This window comes from Rhinatrema bivittatum, chromosome 3 (genome assembly GCF_901001135.1).
Source record: "Rhinatrema bivittatum chromosome 3, aRhiBiv1.1, whole genome shotgun sequence".
In the NCBI taxonomy this organism is placed as follows: domain Eukaryota; kingdom Metazoa; phylum Chordata; class Amphibia; order Gymnophiona; family Rhinatrematidae; genus Rhinatrema; species Rhinatrema bivittatum.
Window position 1 is genome coordinate 505,994,097 of NC_042617.1, and position 15,976 is coordinate 506,010,072.

A 15,976-nucleotide genomic window follows, 5' to 3' on the forward strand; every position below is an offset into this window, starting at 1 on the left:
CTCTCATGTGCTCAGGTCTCACACAAGCACAGACAGACAGACACAAGTGCCACTCATTTTCACAATGTCAGCTTCACACAGGCAAACACACCCACAGGTTCTCTTTACTCTCACATGCTCAGTCTTACAGGCTCTCACTCCCATGTGGTCAGTCTCACACAGGCATGCACACACACACTCTGTTTCACTCCTCCTGGAAGCACAAGTAACAGCAGCAACAGCTAAAAGCTTCAGCCTACCCTCCTTCAGCCCCTATGGCCGAGGGAACTTGTTCTCTTTCTTGGGGCTGCAGGGGCTGACGCTGTGTCTCTTCAATTTGGCTCAGCACTGCTCCTTCTCTTGTTTCTGCATGGGTTAACTGTTAGCTGCAAGCAGTCCCTCACCTTCTGCAGCGAGGCCGCTGCTGTCACCGGTCCTTTGTGGCAGGCGGAGCCCACCTGATGTCTTTTGCCTTCGCGGCAGGGAGCCACCGTCACTGAGCCTTCCCTTGTCGAGCAGCAGGAAGCCGTCCGTGCCACGGCCTGCATCCTCTCCCATGCGGCAGGGATGCCGCTGCTGCAGCCTGCCTCCTGGACTCTCCTTAGGTGTGGGAATGTGCTTCTTCAGCACTTTTAAAGGGCCAGCGGCGGGAAAAGCCCCGCGGCCCTCATCAATGACATCATCCGCCCTTGCCTGGTTCAGGGCCTTCGGATCCGGTCTGCAGAGTAATCTGTGGTCTTTCCTCCAGTCCAGGTCCTCCATGGTCTTCCTGTGTCTTGATAATTCTTTGTTCCATGTTCTTCATGTTCCTGGTCTCCTTCGTCACTTGTTCCTTGTTCTTGGGTTTCCAGATGCCCTGACGTCCAATGGTCCTGATGTTCCATTTCCAGATGTCCTGATGTCCAGTGGTCCCAATGTTCTGTATCCAGATGTCCTGATGTCCAGTGGTCCTGATGTTCCAGATGTCCCGGTGTCCAGATGTCCCTGATATCCGATGTTCCTGTCTTGATTCCATCATCCTCTTCTCCAGTTCTTCGTCCAGCTTCCAGGTTCCTTTGTTCACCTTTCCTGGCATGCCACTCTCATGGTCCGTGACCAGCCCATGGGGGGCTATGTAGGGCGCCTCGTGGTACAAGGCCTACCTTCATACCTGCAGCACAAGCCTCCAGAAGGCTCCTGTTTTTAATGCCAAGTTCCTGAGTCTGAATCCAGAGTCTTGAATCCTGTCCCAGTCTTCAGAGTTCCTTGTGTCTGCTTCCATCCACGCCTAAGACTCTGCCAGAACCTGCTCCACTTCAGCGTGATCCACGACCAGCCACAGGCGGCTGTGTAGGTCGCGCCTCTGTGCAGGCCTCTCCTGAATCTTCGACATGTCCTGGCTTCAAGTTCCACTGCTTCATCTGGAGTCTGCTTCGCTTCCGGCGTGGTCCGCGACCAGCCATAGGTGGCTGTGTAGTGTGTGCTGTAATGCAGCACTTACCCAGTACTTTCTCCTGTATCCTTGCCTGAGACCTCCAAGTATCCTGAAACCTTGTCTGAGTCTTCTGAGTAACCTGAAACCTTGTCTGAGTCCTCCGAGTTTCCTGAGTCTTTGTCTGAGTCCTCCAAATATCCTGAGTCTACGTCTGAGTCTTCTAGTTCCTGTCTCTTCTTGTTCCTGCCCTCAGCCACCGTCTGGACTCATACACTCATCATTCCCAAGCGGCGGATCCGGAAGGGCTATCGAGTGGCCGGAGGGCTACTCTCGAGACCAGTATTGCATTGCTGGATCTCACTGGTGTGTGTAGGTCGAGTGGAGGGCTGAGCCTGCCTCATTCCAGTTCCAGACGTTCCTTGCCTTTTCTTCAGTCTAGCCTTGCTCCTGCTCTGCCCGTGCTTGTACTCCCTCACCGCTCGCGGTGTGTTTTGGGGTTCCTCTCAGAGCCACACCGTGATCCAAGGGCTCACAATCTCCCTTGAGAAAGCGACCGCGCCTCTGCGCTCGCAACATAACCTCACTTCCTCTTCCAAGCAATGCCGATAAGGAGGCCGTACTGCCCGCACGGTCCCCACCGCACATGTTCTTTCTAATGGCTGCTTCCTGTTGCAGTCGGCTCTGCTACTACATTCCGCCCAGGCTTGAAAATGCTGACAGCCCGGGTGGAGGAGGAGATCTCTACATTCCACTGGAGCAAAGGAGGGGGAGGGAAAATTAGCTGAATCAGCAGGAGACCAGGGAGCTCAGTATTCTGAAGTGGAGGTAGCAACACACCAGCTTGTGCTTCACGACACAGTGGTGTGTCATGACACACTGGTTGAGAATCGCTGTTCTAGACAGGATGACTGCAGGATCTCACTTTGTATGATATTTTGGCATTGTATTTTTTTTACTTTTTATTTATAGAATTTAAACTTATGAAACACAAATGAAGAGTACTTTAAGACAGATTGTAAATTAACAAAACAAAACCAAGTACAGAAAACAAAGCATAGAAAATATATCATTATCACTGTTTGATTTATCCAACCTTTGTTAGATCCTAATCTTAAGGGAAGGAAGCATAATAACATAGGAGTTAATAAAGAAAAAAAATGAACAAGATACTAATTAATGGAAATCCATGTAAAAACCTGGGTAAAATATAATGGAGCATTTACTCATACATTTGCTCCAACATCTACTGTAATGCCAGAACTTTCTTGCTCCCCTTCCTTAGATGCCCCTCAAACTTCTTATTTGAAGGCTACACTATCACTATTCTATTGAAGGCCTGAAACTTGGGAGTTCTCATCGATTCCTCCTTGTCTCTACAGCCTCATACTGAGTCCCTGGTTCAATCCTCTTTTTTGCTTGCTGCGCCCTTTGAAGCCATTTCTCTGTTATTCGCACCATTGTTCAATCCTTAATCTTGCCACACCTGGATTAGTGTAATGGACTGCTCTTGGGTTTGCCCAACTCGCATCTTCATGCTCTTCAATTAATCCAAAACTCTGTGGCTCGTCTAATCTCTAGTGCCTCTCTACATAATCACGTTTCTCTGGTCCTTGCTGAGCTGCACTGGCTGCCCATCATATGACATGCACAATTCAAAACTCTCATCTGGATCTTTAAGGCCCTTCATTGGTTAGCCCCACTTTGCTTATCTTCCTCTATTCGGATATACCAGCCGGTCCATAGCCTTTGTTCTTTCTCCCAGCATTTACTAGAAATCCCCTCTCTCAAACAAGCATGGCTGAGTCTCACAAGTGCATTTATTCTATTGCAGGCCCAGCTCTATGGAATAGTTTTCCACTGAAAATCAGAGGAGAAAATGACCTGCTTCATTTTAGGAAGCTGCTAAAACCTTATCTGTTTACCCTGGCCTTCCCTGACTGGATGTGAATCCTTCCGCCTTCCACCTTTCAGGTTTCCAGTAGCGTTTGCTCCTTATTTACTATAGCTGTTCAATATTATGTAATTGTTTGTTATTGTTTGTCTGATTTTATTTGTATGTATTTTCTACTCAGCTGAGATTTGCGGATCTGCAGAATATAAGTTTGTACAAATAAAGAAATAAATAAATAACAGGCAGCTAAATAAATAAATAGATAGATAAACTAGCAATTGTTTTAACATCTATGAAAAATCAGAGCTGATCAAAGACAAAGAAAACATAATTTAAGGCACAATATTTAACAATGCATTTACTGGGATATTGTAGAAAGAAAAAAGACCAAGAGTGCACTGAGAAAAACAATTTAAGAACATAAAAAGTTGCCTTACTGGGTCAGACCAAGGGTCCATCAAGCCCAGCATCCTGTTTCCAACAGTGGTCAATTCAGGTTACAAGTACCTGGCAAATACCCAAATATTAAATAGATCCCATGCTTCTGATACCAGTAAAAAGCAGTGGCTAATTCCTAAGTCAACATGATTAATAGCAGTTTATGGACTTCACCCCCAGGAATTTATTCAAACCTTTTTTAAACTCAGCTGCACTGATTGCCTTAACCACATCCTCTGGCAATGAATTCCAGAACTTAATTGTGCATTGTATGAAAAAGAACTTTCTCAGATTTGTTTTAAATGTGCTACTTGTTAACTTAATGGAATGCCCCCTAGTCCTTGTATTATCTGAAAGAGTAAATAACCCATTCACATTTACGCTTTCAAGTCCTTTCATGAATTTATAGCCCTCTATCATATCAGTTGTCTCTTCTCCAAACTGAACAGCCATAATCTCTTCCCTTTATAGGGAAGCCAATCAATGTCTTTATCATTTTGGTCGCCTTCTCTGTACCTTCTGTAGTGCAACTATATCTTTTTTTAGATGTGGCGACCAGAACTGCACACAGTATTCAAAGTGCGGTCTCACCATGGAGGGATGCAGAGACATTATGACATTCTCCATTTTATTCACCATTCCCTTCCTAATAATTCCTAACATTGTTTGCTTTTTTGTCCACCAAAGCATACTGAGCCGACAATTTCAATGTATTATCCTCTATGACACCTGGATCTTTTTCCTGGGTGGTAACTCTTAATATGGGACCAAACATCATGTAACTATAGCATGGGTCATTTTTCCCTATATGCATCACCTTGCACTTGTCCACATTAAATTTCATCTGCCATTTGGATGCCCAATCTTCCAGTCTCACAAGGTCCTCCTGCAATTTATCACAATCCGCTTGTGATTTAACTACGCTGAATAATTTTGTGCCATCTGCAAATTTGATCACCTCACTCGTCATAGCCCTTTCCAGATCATTTATAAACATAGTAAAAAGCACCAATACAAGTACAAATCCCTGAGGTACTCCACAGTTTACCTTTTTCCACTGTGAAAACAGACCATTTAATTCTACTCTCTGTTTCCTGTCTTTTAATTTCCTTCTCTCCTGGGACACTTTAGCTAGATCTGGATATATCCAGATTCTTTGGCCCATAAATAAAATGTGAGCATTTCAAAAATAGAGGTGCATAATGATAGTCAAGTATTGTTCGAGGACAAACAAGACCAATAATGTGGGTTTATTTTGTTTTTCTAGAATCAACCTTTCCAACATAGCAGTTAGGTCTAGGTTAGCCATTATTATTTGGCCCAACCTCTCTGTTCTTCACCCTGGTTACCGTCTTGTCTCTCACCAGATAGGAAATACACTATAGCTTTTTTACAGGCAGAATAGTCTCAACTATAACATTCATAACCTCCATGAAATATTTCTTAAAAATGTAACATATGGTAACATATCTGGCATTTTGAGGAAATTTAAAAGGCAAGTTTTAAATGCTTAGCATAATTCTCCATTGACTGCACTTTATGACATTGAAAAGTCTTATCTTGTACCAAGGCTGTATTCACAGTTGTCATTTCTTTAACATCCTTCTCCAATGCCTCCAGTCTTCCCACATATTCCTTTGAACCAGATTCTTGGTTTTGTACTAATAAATGTATCTTTTATGCCAAAAAACTAATGTGAGGCAAAATTAGTTACTGAGGCATCTAACCTCACACGAACTGTTCATACAGCATCAAACGTTTCTATTGGGGGCTTGACAAGGGGAGATTTCTCTTTTTTCTAACTGGTTTAGAAGATGAAATTTTTATCAACAGCTCCTGCAGTCTTATCACAGGACTCAAACTCTCATCCAACACTGAGCAAAAATCTCCAGCATTCTCCTTTTCACCACTTGTTATGGCTTGAACTGCACAGCCAGAAGATTGCACTCCTCCTTCCCAACCAATCACCCTTCCCACCCACTCTGATCGAAGGAAATACACAGAACACCGGCTGCATCAGAAGCATCTCTGAAGTCATCTGATTGCAGCAGACTCTCTCTCAGACCCCCACCATTGCATGCTAAGCTCAGCATGCAATGGTGGGGGATGGTCCAGAAGAACATGGGAGATCTTGTTTCCCAACTGATAATGGAGCACTCTTCCACCCGTATCAACAACAGGGCTAGTACCCTCCAATTCCCCAGATATATGGCTGACAAATTAGTTCAGCTTGTGTTGAAGCATGTCAGGCACAGAGGTCTTAAAGATAGATTCCTTTCCTCCTGAGTGGCATATTTGCAAGAAGATAACAAAGGTAATTAAATATGGAGAGATAAAGTTGGTTCAGCAACAAGAACACTCAGTACAGTACCTTATGTTTCCATCTTGGCTCCTCCTCAGCCAATATTTTGGCATGTTATCAGGAAGTCAATCTTGACTACAGATGATTTTATGTCATGAATTCAGTAACTTCAGGCAATATTTTAGAATGGAAAGTACCTTATGTCACCTTAAAAAGTCAAATATTAGTTTAAGTGTGATCTGCATAAAATATGACATAAAGGGCCTCATTTTCCAAGCAGTTTACCACATGCGATAAATTCACGCTAACACGATTTTGGTATTCAGGGGGGCGGAGCATATGTAAAGCGGGAACCAGTTTATCGTGTGCGGCGAAACAGCGTTAGCGCGGCTAATAACTACAACCCTTTGATTTGCGTACGGGCCAGTAAAGGGTTATTGCGGGGAGAGAGAGAGAGAGAGAGAGAGAGAGAGAGAGAGAGAGAGAGAGAGAGAGAGAGAGAGAGAGAGAGAGACTTCCTATAATGCCTATGCCCTAGACAAGTATTTGTATCCCTATGGGAGGGCCACCTAGTAACTCGAGGTGGGGATTAGGTATGAGCGTCGGGGGTTGGGGGCCACTTTTGCATTCCACATGAGACGTACGGAAAGAACAGTGGTCTCTAGTGAAGATTTGCTGGCCGTCGGAGTGAGGAAACTCACTCCAAGAGGAGATTTGGGCAACGTTCTCTCCACCTAGCTTGATGGACACTCTACCTGGGCAACAACAAGCTAGGTGGAGAGAATGTAGCCCAAATCTCTTCTTGGAGTGAGTTTCCTCACTCCGACGGCCAGCAAATCTTCACTAGAGACCACTGTTCTTTCCGTACGTCTCATGTGGAATGCGAAAGTGGCCCCCGACGCTCATACCTAATCCCCACCTCGAGTTACTAGGTGGCCCTCCCATAGGGATACAAATACTTGTCTAGGGCATAGGCATTATAGGAAGTCTCTCTCTCTCTCTCTCTCTCTCTCTCTCTCTCTCTCTCTCTCTCTCTCTCTCTCTCTCTCTCTCTCTCTCTCATATATTGTGGACTGCTCATGTGATATTGGAAAATGAGGCCCTAAGGCAGATGTATAGTTTTTGCTCTACTGCAAACACTGCTCCAGACTTATCAATGAAAATCTCACACTATTTCCATTGGGAAAAAATCGTTCATGAAGTTTACATATTGGGAGGACAAGATGTACTCCCGGAGATCTAAAAGTCAAATAGTTGCTAGGCAGATTTATTTGGTTGCAGTAGCCAGTTGCTTGATTCATAATAGGAAATGACTCATGCAGCCAGAGATCTTGCAGGATCCAGGGTTGGCATTTGCCTCTCTTATCAAATCCTTAAGGAGATTTACCTGCATGATTTATGTTATCTTAACCAAAACCCTTTCCTCTCAATTCTCAAGCTATTACAAATGGCATGTAGAATGAAACTTGAAACTTCTCATTGGTGAGGTATTTTTTCAGGCTGATTTGCAAGACCAATTTGACTTCCAGCATCTTAAACCTCCACCACACATTTGTGGTCAAGGACAGCAAAAGTGGTCTTCACTGGATTACCTGGTCTCTGGTTTGTCTTTTTTTTTTTTCACTGTCAGAATTGCTTCTCTATTACATAATCATTCAAGGTCCTTCTTCTCCCCTAATCCATTCCTTTAAATTTCAACTTATTATTAAAGCCTACCCTGTCTACTCCTCCCAAACTTGCTAAAGGTCCCCAAGAGCATACCACAACACTCTATCCATCTTTACATCACTGCAGGTCATGAGTTCTGCCACTCTTCTTTTAGATTTTTTATATATTCTGCTTTTCAGCACTTCAGAGTGTATATCAAAGGTATAGGTATTTTTCTATCCCCACAGGGCTTGCAATCTAATTTTGTACCTGAGGCAAAGGAAGATAAAGTGATTTGTCCAATGTCACAAGGAGTGACAGCAGGATTTGAACCCTGGTTTAGCTGGGTCATAGCCCACTGCTCTAATCACTAGGCCACTCCTCCACTCCTTCATGCAGTCTGCACTCCAATTCCTTGCAACTATGCTGCACCTTTCATTTCATGCTTCTTTCTTTTCTCATCATAGTGCCATTCACCTCTCATTCAGAAAATAAGTGCTTTCTTCAATACCCAATCAGCAAATGGAAAATCAATCTTCATTGCTAACTGGGTAAATGAACATGTACACACTCTTCTGGTATTAACTGAAACATGGGCATGAAGGGAGGGAAAGCAGGTCCTATTGGTTACTCTACACTGGGAAAATGGAACTTCCATAGGTCTTCAGCACAAAAAGAAGAGGGGGATAGGGAGGTAGCCAAAGCCATCCATAAGATAACAAACAATGAAAGGGCAATGCTGTTGGTAGGACACTTCAATATGCTAGATGTTGATCAAGGCATTTCAACTGCAGCTACTGTTATAATTAGGGAGATCTTGGACTCTTTTTAGAAAGCAATCTTTAGTCAACTGGTAACAGAATCCACACATGAAGAAGCAAATGGACCCAGTATTTACAGTATAAATAAGGAAGTGTTTCTTTTTTTCTTGTTTTTTTGACCCAGCCATTTCCTCCTGTTCTTTTTTAAATCCAGCTAAGTCAGAACTATGTCTGGGGTCTGGCACTCCGAGTCTTCATTTGCAACTCTCTGGGAATTTTCCCTATATTTTATGTCCTCTTTCAACTCAGTCTTTGCAGAGATCGTCATGGCCAGGGATCATGTACCATGGCTCCTTCTGAAACCCTGCAATCATGGGCCCTGAATCTGGCCACTTAAGCAATGTAATCATTGGTCCCATTTCTCCATCATTTTTTGTGGGGTTTTGTTTTGTTTTAGCAAATAAAATGTATACAGAATAACTTATCTTTCTTTGGCGCATTATGACTTTTTGGGATTATAACAAAAAGAAAAGTAAGTTATTCTGTACACATTTTATTTGCAAAAAAAACCCCCATAAAAAATGGACATGAGGGATCTTGATTATATATAAAGCAATGAAGGTAGTCAAACCGGGAGTGCTTATTATAAGGCTCCTGTAGAGATTGAGTTTATGTTTATTTTGATAGTAGGTGTGTAATCACATGTACTTTTTGACATATTAGTGAGATACCATTTAGATAGATATGGATTTACCTAAGGGGAGTCTTGCCTCACAAACCTCCTATATTATTTTGAAGGGGTAAATAAACATGTGAACAAAGGTGAATCAGTAGATGTGGTGTATTTAGATTTTCAGAAGGCATTCGACAAAGTCCCTCATAAGAGGCTTCTAAGAAAACTAAAAAGTCATGTGATAGGAGTTGATGACCTTTTGTGGATTGCAAACTGGTTAAAAGACAGGAAACAAGAGAATAGGATTAGCCTGTTTTCACAGTGGAAAAAGGTAAACAGTGGATAGCCTCAGGGACCTGTATTTGGACTGGTGCTTTTTAATATATTTATAAATGATCTGGAAAGGGGTACGACAAGTGAGGTGATCAAATTTGTAGATGACAAAATTATTCAGAGTAGTTAAATCACAAGCGGATTGTGATAAATTGCAGAAGGACCTTGTGAGACTGGAAGATTGGGCTTCCAAATGGCAGATGAAATTTAATTGGACAAGTGCAAGGTGATGCATATAGGAAAAAATAACCATGCTGTAATTACACAATGTTAGGTTCTATCTTAGGAGTTACCACCCAGGAAAGAGATCTAGGCGTCACAGTGGATAATACATTCAAATCGTCAGCTCAGTGTTCTGTAATGGTCAAAAAAGCAAACAGAATGTTAGGAATTATTAGAAAGGGAATGGCAAATAAAACGATGGATGTCATAATGCCTCTGCTTTGCTCTATGTGAGACCACACCTTAAAAACAGTGTGAATTCTGGTCGCCACATCTCAAAAAATATATAGTTGCACTGGAGAAAATGCAGAGAAGGGTGACCAAAATGATTAGGGGCATGAAACAGCTGCCCTATGAGGAAAGGTTAAAGAAGTTAGGGCTGTTCAGTTTGGAGAAGAGATGATGGGGGGGGGGGGGGGGGGGGGTATGATAGAGATCTACAAAATCATGAAAAGATTTGATCAGATTAATGTAAATCAGTTATTTACTCTCTTAGATAATAGAAGGACTAAGAAGCACTCCATTAAGTTAGCAAATAGCTCATTTAAAACAAATCAAAGAAAATTCTTTTTCACTCAGCGCACAGTTAAGCTCTGGAATTCATTGCCAGAGGATGTAGTTATGGCAGTTAATGTAACTGGGTTTAAAAAAGGTTTGGATAAATTCCTAGAGGAAAAATCCATAAATTGCTATTAATCAAAAAGAAAAAATAGCTTGAGATGTATTTAATGTTTGGGTATTTGCCGGGTACTTTTGACTTGGATTGGCTACTGTTGGAAACAGGATGCTGGGCTTGATGGACACTTGGTGTGACCCAGTATGGCACATCTTATGTTCTTATGTACCCTTAAGCAATGACCATGATTCCCTTCACCCTTCATGGACTATGAACACTGCCTCTGCAGCATCCCCAGCCCTGCAGAATCAAGGGAGTGGAAGACTCAACCAGGAATCGAACCAGAGATTTTCCACATGGTAAGACATAGCATTTATAACCTGATCCACTGGTCCAGACCAGGGAAAGTATTTCTAATATCACAGTAGGTGGTCACCTGGGGCTCTCTGATCATAGTCAGTGTGGTTTAATACAAGAGCAATAGTATAAATGATTCACACAAAAGTGAGGGTCCAGGATCACAAGAATGCCAACTTTGTTAAGATGAGTGAGTACCTAAGGAGGGCACTGGAAGGGTAGAAGAATATTGGTGAAGTAGAGGAACAGAGGATGAATCTAAAATATGCAATTGTAAGGACAGCAAATCTGTACATTAAGGAATAGAACAAAAGCAAGAGAAACCAGTTGGGAAATTGCACCCTGGCCACATAGAAGAAATCAGGTGTATTCATACTGTTTATGCTGCACTCTCAAGGCACACACCTGATAATTCAGGGCTTCCCAAACTTGTCCTGGGGACTCCACAGCCAGTAAGGTTTTTAGGATATACACAATGAATATGCATGAGACAAATTTGCATACCATGAAGCCTCTGTATATGCAAATTTATCTCATACATATTCATTGTGAATATCCTAAAAACCTGACTGGCTGTGGGGTCCCCAGGACAGGTTTGGAAAGCCCTTTGTTAATGTGTTAAGGCAGATAGACAAACAGAAGAAAATGAATAGATGCTTTTACTTTGTTATGAAACATACAGTAAAAAAAGGCCAGTTTGGTTTTAAATGTGTTGCGCTCGGGGGTGGACCCTTGTCCTGGGACAGTGAAGGAATGCCTCCTGAAAGGGAACAGGTGGTAACTGCCCCCAGGGGGCAGAGCACTGGAGGAGACCAGGATGGTAACAAAATAATGCAAGCAATACTGAAAGAAACAGTAGAGGAATATCTTGCATCCAGCAGATTTCAGGACCTGAAGCAGCATGGATTCTCCAGGGCCTGCTGACCTCCACAACAACAGATTTCTCTTAACTGCAAGGAATTTAAGTGCATGCAGAGGCCTGGAAACAGAGAGAAAGTGAAGGGAATCCGGATGATGGTGTGAATAAGAACTGGAGGGTTTGGAAGCCTGCTGGAATCCAGTATGTTGAAATCCCAAAAAAAGGAATACAATACATTTTTAATTTTCCTACTTCCTCAGAGATTGTTCCAGAACACCTACTACTAATAATTATCATTTCAATAGCACCACTAGACTTATACAGTGCTGTTCAAATACAAGTAAGAGACAGCCCCTGCTTCACAGAGCTTAAAATCTTGTCAAGACAAACATATGGGACACATAAGAATTGGCGATGCCTTACAGAATTCTTGGAAGAGGGTTACACAAAATTATGAGTCCCTTCATTCTCTTGCAAAAAAAGTAGAGTCCAAAGTGTTTGCTGCCTATTAGATATGGAGAGGATTTGTCATCGGTTTACTCTTACTGAAGTCTAAAAGCCATTTAAGACGCGACTGAATTGTTTACTAGCAGGTCTGAATCTAAATACTTGCAAAGAACTAAATGGAGATATCCTCGGTTGGGGGGGGGGGGGGTAAGGATCCAAGCATAAGACTTGTATGTTGTTTGAAGTTTTACTGACGATTGGAAACATTGATGAAAGTTCTTTACAGATTTAGTGGTTTCAAGTTTGATGTTACAAATTTAATTTCTCTCAGTAGATTTGTGACCTTTCTTTTCTTTTTAAAGAAATATTGATGATTCAATTACATTCCAATTAATAAATCATGTTTCTCTTCCTCTGCAATCAATGTAAAAGCAATTTGTCAGCTCCTTCCCAATTAATAAGGGATAGGCTTTTTATTCAAAATGATTTCATCATAGACACAATCCAGAAAACTCATGCCTCTCCTGAAGCTTTTTTCTCCTTCTTCTCCTTACTATTCACAGTACTCTAGAAGCACATCCTTCTCCTTAAATCTCCTTGAAATGATGAGGAACGTACTAATAGGTCCAGTCTCCTTTTCCTCCTTCTCTCCTTCACCCAGGAATGGATGAAAACCCACTCCTATTCAGAGCAACTCACAGTCCTTCCACGCAGGGCCGGTGCTTCAATTAGGCAAACTAGGCAGTCGCCTAGAGCACCAGAGTTTTGGGGGTAGCAAAATCCGGCCAGCACAAGACCCACAGAGGTGCTATGCCAGCGCTAATACCGCCAAAAAAGGGAGCATTGTTCTGAAGCAACTCTGCCTGTAGGAGGGAGTATTGTGCTAGAGGTAAGTTGGGAGAGGGGGTACATGAGCAAAGATTCGCCTAAGGCCCCAAATACTCTTCCACTGGTTCTGCTCCCATGTTCACTGGATGAGAAACACCACTCCTTTGATTTACATACACTAAGCTCCATATTCAAAAGCCATTTAGACGGATAACAAAGGGATACCTTTATCTGGCTAAATTGTAGCTGGCTACTAAGTCAGGTAGCTGGAATGTAACCGGATAAGTTAGGGGCAGTCCAAGAGCATAACTAGGAGGAGCTCAGTTAGCAGGCTAAATTAAGCAGCTAACTCCAGTATTCAGAGTTAGCCAGATGACTTAGCCGGCTGAGTCTGGTCGAATGAAAGAGCTGTCCTAAAGTTAGCTGGCCACAGTTAGCCAGCTAACTAAATAAGATACCTGGCTATATTCAATAGTGCAGCTGTATTGTTGAAAATGCTTTCAAAGTAAGCCGGATAAGTTTACCTGGCTAACTTTGCTATCCAGACTGTTTCTGAATATAGACTTCACTGAGCCTCTGGTTCAGTACTCATGTATGATAAAAGCAAAAGACTCAAAAAAGAGAAATTAAAATATGGGATGAGGAGGATGGAAAAACTCCTCTCTCAAGAACAAAACAAGGGTTTCAAAACATGGTCTTTAGCCGAGCAAAGATTCCCTGTCTCCTCTCTTAATCCAAGCCTCACTCCTAGAGACCCCATAGACCTTCCTCCTTAAAAATAAATAAAACCAGAGAACAATCATGGAGGTGCTGTCCCTCAGGCCGATACAGAAAAACGCCCTAGAGAGTCGGCGAGCGCCCACTCTCCCGACGCACACACAGGCCACTCTTCTGGGCGCACAATTCAGAAAGCCCAGGTATGTAAATTAGGGCCCACGGTAAAAGGAGGCGCTAGGGACAATAGCTTGTCCCTAGCGCCTCCTTTTTGACAGAAGCGGCAGCTGTCAGCGGGTTTGATAGCCGACACTCAATTTTACCGGCGTTGGTTCTCGAACCCACTGACAGCCACGGGTTCGAAAAACGGACGCCAGCTAAATTGAGTGTCCGTCTTCCAAACCGCGGGCCGCGGGCAGATTTAAAATTTTTTTTTTTTAATTTTGGGGCCTTCAACTTAATATCGCTATGATATTAAGTCGAAGGGTGTACAGAAAAGCAGTTTTTTCTGCTTTTCTGTACACTTTCCTGGTGCCGGCCAAAATTAACACCAGCCTTTGACAGGCATTAATTTCTGAAAGTAATGGGGTAGATTTTCAAAAAACGCGAAAAGGCGTACTTTTGCTGGCACATCAGGCGCCAGCAAAAGTACGCTGGATTTTAGTAGATACGCGCGGAGCCACGCGTATCCACTAAAATCCTGGATCGGCGCGCGCAAGGCTATCTATTTTGTATAGCCGGCGCGTGCCGAGCCGCGCAGCCTACCCCCGTTCCCTCCAAGGCCGCTCCGAAATCGGAGCGGCCTTGGAGGGAATCCTCTAACGCCCTCCCCTCACCTTCCCCTCCCCTTCCTCTACCTAACCCCCCCGCCCGGCCCTGTCTACACCCCCCCTTACCTTTCTCCGGGGATTTACGCCTCCCGGAGGGAGAAGTAAATCCCCGCGTGCCAGCGGGCCGCTAGCGCGCCGGGACGCGATTTGGGGGCGGGTCCGGAGGGCGCGGCCACGCCCCCGGGCCCGCCCCCGGAACGCTCCCGACACGCCCCGAAAACGCCGCGCGGTTCGGGCCCGCCCCCGACACGCCCCCTCCGAAAACCCCGGGACTTACGCGAGTCCCAGGGCTCTGCGCGCGCCGGTAGGCCTATGTAAAATAGGCTTACCGGCGCGCAGGGCCCTGCTCGCCTAAATCCGCCCGGTTTTGGGCGGATTTAGGCGAGCAGGGCTCTTAAAATCCGCCCCAAAATGTGCGGCTTGGCTGCACATTTTACTTTCTGTATCGCGGGGAATAACTAATAGGGCCATCAACATGCATTTGCAGGTTGCAGGCGCTATTATTTTGGGGGGGGGGTTTGGCCGCACGTTTTCGATGCGCTATTACCCCTTACTGTATAAGGGGTAAAAATAGCTCGTCAAAAATGCGCGGCCAAACACGGGCTGACAGTGCACTCCGCTGGAGCGCACTTTACTTATCGGCCTGCCTGGAAGGATAAACTTAAGATTCCACACCCTAAGATTTTATATCGGCGCGGAGCAGCCTGGGAGGAAACTTCCCTATGCCCCTAACTGACCTTCCTCCCTTTTCCCCTCTCCACCCCAACCCCTAATCCCACCCTACCTACCCTATTATTTTTTGTTTAAAAACTTACCTGCTCCTCCAAGCAGAAGTATGTTGTGTTCGCCGGCTGGCTGCCGGCACCCGCTGTCCCAACCAGCTCCTGCCCCGCCCCTTTTTAAATGCCTGCTACTTCCGCGCATACCAGGAGACACGCACAAGGCTGGGCCGTTTTGAAAATGCACTTAGAGCGTGCGTGGCTCGGCCACCCGTGTATCTCCTGGGGTTTAAAATCCTCCCATAAGAGCATGCCATTCTAGGCTCCAGATGGGGGAGCTGCACACCACGCTAACTACTTCCCTTATTTCCTCCATAATTTTTATTTATTTATTTAAGAACTTTTCTATACCGGTATTCGTGGTTACATCATATCGGTTTACAGGTAACTTAACGTATTACAGAGAACAAGGGAGGGGGAAATAAGGGAACGAACGTGGAACCAAAGAACAAGGGGGGTGGGAGGGGAATAGGATAAAAGGAGTAACTAATATGAACGAGGAGGCTGGAGGAAGGTAACATGGGAGGAAGGGTGCTAAAATACACAGGGGAAGGGGATTAAGACAAAAAGAGGCGTAACTAATAAATAATGGCTAGATGGTACAGGGGTAACAAGGCATAGAAAATTCTGGAGAATGGGGCATAAAATATACTGAGATACAAGACGTAAGAAATACTGAATTACAAGGCGTAAAATATACTAAATGTAATTTAATAATGTAACATTCCTTGTGGTTTCTATTAGAGATCTGGTAGGAAAAGGAGAACCTTTTGTTGTGAAAAAGACTAGTAAAATTCTGAAGTTTTAAGACATTATTTCAGGGTGTCGAACTTACAAGGCTATCCCAAATGAATGTGCAAGAGAGAAATTTGCAAACAATTAAGGC

General features: G+C 43.8%; 1 protein-coding gene across 3 annotated transcripts in view; it reads right to left on the minus strand.

Moving 5' to 3' along the window:
• The window catches only part of MSRA (methionine sulfoxide reductase A), a 1,098,176-nt gene that overhangs the window by 955,874 nt on the left and 126,326 nt on the right, over positions 1 to 15,976 (minus strand). The gene's annotated exons all lie outside the window — the stretch shown is intronic.